The sequence below is a fragment of the Scyliorhinus canicula genome, chromosome 16 (assembly GCF_902713615.1).
Source record: "Scyliorhinus canicula chromosome 16, sScyCan1.1, whole genome shotgun sequence".
Taxonomy (NCBI): domain Eukaryota; kingdom Metazoa; phylum Chordata; class Chondrichthyes; order Carcharhiniformes; family Scyliorhinidae; genus Scyliorhinus; species Scyliorhinus canicula.
The window spans coordinates 5827777-5833988 of record NC_052161.1 but is presented as its reverse complement, the minus strand read 5'-3'; positions in this window follow the sequence as shown (position 1 = coordinate 5833988).

Genomic DNA, 6212 nt, shown 5'->3' with positions numbered 1-6212 from the left:
TCTATAAACCTGCAATCGATTGGGCCTCTTCCCAATCGATTGATTTGAATTACCCCAATAACGGGGCAGTCCCTCGATCACTGGGCGGTTCTTGGGGCTTATTGTTTTGGACTTCTCTTGGCACCGAGAAGTGTGGCCTTCTATTCAATGTAGCAATTTGAGTTAACTTGTTTCCATTGTACCTGGGAATCACCGGGTATCGCCTCATTAGTGTGCTAACTTGTTTTTTTCACAATGCTGTCTGGTTTCAGCAGCAGTCAGAATACACAAGCGCTTTTGCAAGCTGCTTGCTTTTGCAACATGTCCATTTTCCCTGCATTCTTTGTAGTCTTCCATTTTGTGTTGGGCAGTGGCCACCCCAGGTGGCTACAATAGTTCTGAAGTGCTGGTTCCGATACCTGGAGAAGGTGACAGCCTTTTTGTACATAGTGGGCACCGGTTCAGGCTCCCAGACAACTGCTGTGTTGTGGGGTATGTCATGTGAGAGTACCTTTAAGAAATGGATGTTTAAGCAATGTACCTTTAAGAAATGAAGCAGCTCATATTCCTGAAGTGATGTCAGAGTGTGGAGGTAGCTGCGTTGAGCTCACTTCTGCTTTTAGTTTCAGTTTTGAGGAAAAGAGCTTGGGTGTGTCTGTGTTTGCAGTGAGCTGGATCTGCTGTGATCTCTGCCAGGAAAGACTATCTCTGAATCATTTGGGTGATTTAAACTCATAATAGTAATTTATTTAACCTGATGTGTTTCTGTTTAAAGGTACTGTCTTTTGGAGGTTTGAAGGAACATTTTGAGGGATTATTTAGTGTTGTATTATTTTCAGGGGTTATTTTGAAGTAAGGGGTGCTAAGTGATCCAATGTTTATTTTAAAAGGTTAAGTTGAATTCATGGAATAAACATTGCTTTGTGTTTAAAAACCCACGTGTCCATAATTGTAATACCACACCTGGAGATCAAGCCGTGTGCTTCAAAAGCAACAATACATTAAAGGGAGAGGTTGGTTGAACTCCATGATACATTTTGGGGTTCTGAAAACGCCACTCCCATAACAATTGTGGGCTCGTCCAGGATAAATGTCTATCTATTGGATTGGCTTTTGTGAACTTAAAGACAGTGAAGGATTGTTGCTTTTCCGATGTGGTATTTTAGTTTAAGTGGGGAGAGTGTTGTGAACAATGGCTCTTTCAGAGGCTCAGAAGTTTTTGGGAGTGGAGAATGTCACACGCAGTACCTGCCGGACAGAGACGAAGAGCAGACTGTTAGATTTGGCAAAAACATTGCAGTTAACATTACCTGACAAAATGCGAAAAGATGAGGTAATTATGGCGGTGGCTAAGCATTTAAAGTTGCCTGAGATAGAGTCTGACTCATTGGAAATGGCAAAAACTCATTGGAAATTGCAAATTAAACAAATGGAACATGAGAAAGAATTAAAGCGGCTTGAAAAGGAAAGAGAGAGAGAGGAAAAAGAAAACGAGAGAAGGAGAAAAGAAAGAATAGCCCTAGCAGAACAAAAAGAAAAAGGGAGATACAGATCAGGGAAAAAGATAAAGAGAGGGAGTTTGAACTTCAGAAAATGGCCATGAAACATGACAATTAGTTAAAATTGGCAGACATAAAGGGAAACGTACAGTTGGATGATAGTAATGAGGATAGTGAAACAGCGTCATAGTCGAAGGTTTGGTGGGAATCTATTTAAATATGTCCAAGCATTGCCAAAGTTTGACAAGAAGGAAGTGGAAGCCTTTTTCATTTCATTTGAGAAGGTAGCTAAACAAATGAAACAGCCACAGGACATGTGGGTATCACTGATTCAAACAAAGCTGGTAGGTAGGGCTTGTGAAGTGTTTGCATCACTACCGGAGGAGGTATCTGGAATGTATGAGGAGGTGAAGAAATCCATCTTAAGTGCATATGAGCTAGTGCCTGAAGCTTACAGACAAAGGTTCAGAAATTTAAGGAAAGAATTTGGTCAAACATACATGAAGTTTGAAAGGCTCAGAGTAATTTTGATAGGTGGATAAGGGGTTTGAAAATAGATCAAAATGTATGAAGCTCTCAGAGAAATTATACTTTTGGAGGAATTTAAAAATTCAATTCCTGATGTAGTGAGAACTCATGTGGAAGAACAGAGGGTTAAAACTGTGAGATTAGCAGCAGAAATGGCAGATGATTATGAATTAGTTCATAAATCAAAGATTGGTTTCTGACATCAGTTTCAGCCGGTGAGGGATAGAAACTGTGGGCATGAGAAATACTCAAGTGGTAAAGGTAAAGATGATCTGATGGGAGTCAATAAGGAGAGTGTACCTCAGATTTAAAAAGAAATTCAAGAGGGTGGAAAAGAAATGAAAAGTTATAAATGCTTTCACTGTAATAAACTAGACCATGTAAAGTCACAGTGTTGGTGGTTGAAGAAAAGCACTGGGAAGGCTGATGTGGTAAAACAGGATAAGACAGTGGGATTTGTTAGAGTGGTAAAGTAAAGCCCAAGGGAAGCGAAGGAGGTGCAAACTATTGTACAGCCTGATCAAGAAGTAATTGCTGAGAAGGTGCCAGATGTCTTTAAAGAATTTACTTGTGTGGGTAAAGTTTACTCATGTGTATCAGGAGGAGCAGGTAAAGAAGTCACAATTTCAAGAGATACAGGGGCTAGTCAATTTTTAATGGTAAGAGATGAGGAATTATGTAGTTTGGGAAGAATGTTGCCAGAAAAGATGGTGATATGTGGAATTCAGGGTGAGAGGAGTAGCGTTCCATTATATAAGGTAAGGTTGGAAAGTCCAGTGAAGAGTGGTGAAGTGGCAGTAGGAGTAATAGAGAAACTATCTTGTCCAGGAACACAGTTTATCTTGGGTAATGATATAGCTGGATCGCAGGTGGGAGTGATGCCTACTGTGGTTGATAAGCCAGTGGAAAATCAGACAACTGAAGTGTTGAAGGACGAATATCCTGGGATTTTTCCGGATTGTGTAGTAACCCGGTTGCAAAGTCACAGGTTAAGACAAGAGGAGAAATCAAAGAGTGAAGATGAAGTTGAAGTGCAATTGTCAGAAACGATTTTTGATCAGATGGTTGAAAAAGAACAAGAACAGGTGGAGGATGAGGCGGATATTTTTAGTGTAGGAAAATTTGCGGAGTTACAACAGAAAGATGTAGAAATAAAATGGGTATATCAGAAAGCATATACGGAAGAGGAATCTGAGAGTATACCAGAGTGTTATTACCGTAAAAGTGATGTCTTGATGAGAAAATGGAGACCTTTACATATGCAGGCGGATGAAAAGTGGGCAGACGTTCATCAAGTAGTATTGCCGGTAGGGTATGGGAAGGTGTTGCTAGTTGCACGTGAGGTACCAGTGGGAGGTCATTTGGGAATCAGGAAAACTCAAGCTAAAATCCAGAAACATTTTTATTGGTCTGGACTACATAAAGATGTAGTTAAATTTTGTCAATCATGTCACACATATCAAGTGATAGGGAAACCTCAAGCAGTGATAAAACCAGCGCCCTTAATACCCATTCCAGCATTTGAGGAACCATTTACCAGGATCCTAATTGATTGTGTAGGACCGCTTCCTAAAACAAAAAGTGGGAATCAATATCTTTTGACAAGGATCAAATTTTACGTCAGTTATTCAAAGAAGTTATGGATAGCTTAGGAATAAAACAATTTACATCAACTGCGTATCATCCAGAATCGCAGGGAGCATTAGAAAGGTGGCATCAGACATTAAAGACAAAGTTAAGGGCGTATTGTCAAGATTATGCAGAGGATTGGGATAAAGGAATTTCATTCGTATTGTTTGCAATTAGGGATGCACCCAATGAGTCTACCAAATTTAGTCCTTTTGAACTAATTTTTGGTCACGAGATAAGAGGACCACTTAAATTGATTAAGGAAAAATTGGTGGGTGAGAAATCGGAAATTACACTATTGGATTACGTGTCAAATTTTAGGGAATGATTAAATAGAGCAGGTGAATTGGCTAGACAACATTTGAAAGTTGCACAAAATGTGATGAAACAGGTAGCGGACAAGAAATCCAAAGTTCGTAGTTTTGTCAGTGGGGATAAAGTTTTAGTATTGTTACCAGTGGTAGGTGAGCCTTTAAAAGCTAGGTTTTGTGGACCATATCAGATTGAAAGGAAATTAAGTGAGGTGGATTATGTGGTAAAAACACCAGATAGAAGGAAGACTCACCGAGTTTGTCATGTGAATATGCTTAAAAGGTACTTTGAAAGGGAAGGAGAGAAAAAGGAAGTTTTAATGATTCTAACTCAAAGTGACGAACCAAATCCAGATGACTGTGAATTTGACATACCTCAAATTCAATTGGAAAATGAGGATGTTCTTAAAAATTGGGATGAATTGTTGTTACCTTCCAGAGGAAAAACGAACTGATCAGAAAGAGTTATTGATATCACATGGCCACGTTTGTCGAGATAAATTGGGAAGTACTAAAATGGCTATACATGATGTAGATGTGGGAAATGCTGTTCCTATCAAACAACATCCATATAGACTTAATCCTTTAAAATTGGCACAGGTTAAGAGATTGAGAGTATGCTGAAAAATGGCATAATTGAAGTGGGTTGCAGCCAATGGAGCCCACCCATAGTGATGGTACCTAAACCAGACGGTACTTGACGGTTGGGTGTGGACTATCGAAAGGTAGATGCAGTTAGAAGAACGGACTCGTACCCTATCCCACGTTTGAAGGATTGCATTGAGAAAGTGGGACAATCTGCTTTTATTTCCAAATTCCAGACGTGGAAAGAATATTTAAAACATCGTATGGAGTTCTTCGATCGACTTCAGGAGGCGGGTTTGGTGATGAACTTAGCCGAAAGTGAATTTGGAGAAGCCCAAATCACTTTCCTTGCAGAGTTTCCGATACCCTCAAGACGAAGGGAAATAATGCGATTTCTTAGCATGAGTGGATTTGATCAAACCTTTGTGCAAACGTTTTGTGGCGTGATTACCCCACTGATGGACTTGCTAAAGAAACGTCAAAAATTTCAATGGACAGCGGACTTTCAACAGGCATGTGACTGCCTGAAAGCTGTGATAACCGATGCTCCTGTATTGGAGCATTGCAAGGGACTCTGTGATCAAATTGAACTGACATATCAAACTTTAAAGAGAATTGCCGAGGCGTAGAGGAATGGATGGATCGTGCATTGACTTTCTTGTTCAAAGAGACTGTCAATCGAGAAGGATTTCGGTTGGAGGAAGAAGAACGGGAAAGATGGACTTTATTATTATGCCTGTTTGCCTGTGTTTTTTTTGTGAAACAGAAAAGTATATTTACTGTGTACATTTCTTAGCGGATGGTGCAAAAGTGAAAAATGAAACCATCTTGAAGTTGATGGTTTATTTTTGTTTCTTGGGTGGAGGTGTCATGTCAAGTACCTTTAAGAAATGGATGTTTAAGCAATGTACCTTTAAGAAATGAAGCAGCTCATATTCCTGAAGTGATGTCAGAGTGTGGAGGTAGCTGAGTTGAGCTCACTTCTGCTTTTAGTTTCAGTTTTGAGGAAAAGAGCTTGGGTGTGTCTGTGTTTGCAGTGAGCTGGATCTGCTGTGATCTCTGCCAGGAAAGACTATCTCTGAATCATTTGGGTGATTTAAACTCATAATAGTAACGTCTTTAACCTGATGTGTTTCTGTTTAAAGGTGTTGTCTTTTGGAGGTTTGAAGGAACATTTTGAGGGATTATTTAGTGTTGTATTATTTTCGGGGTTATCTTTGAAGTAAGGGGTGCTAAGTGATCCAATGTTTATTTTAAAAGGTTAAGTTGAATTCATGGAATAAACATTGTTTTGTGTTTAAAAACCCATGTGTCCATAATTGTAATACCACACCTGGAGACCAAGTCGTGTGCTTCAAAAGCAACAATACATTAAAGGGAGAGGTTGGTTGAACTCCATGATACATTTTGGGGTTCTGAAAACAGTGCTCCCATAACAGGGATAACTGTACCACCGCCAACTGGTCATGGGCAGGTGGGGTCTAAATCCTGACCATTTAAAAAATATATAATCTTTATTAGTGTCACAAGTGGGCTTACGTTAACACTGTAATGAAGTTACTGTGAAAATCGCCCAGTTGCCACATTCCGACGCCTGTTCGGGGAGGCTGGCCTGCCTGGGTCTGCTTTCAAAGCCAGCGATTTAGTCCTGTGCTAAACCAGCCAAAGGATCCTGCCCAGC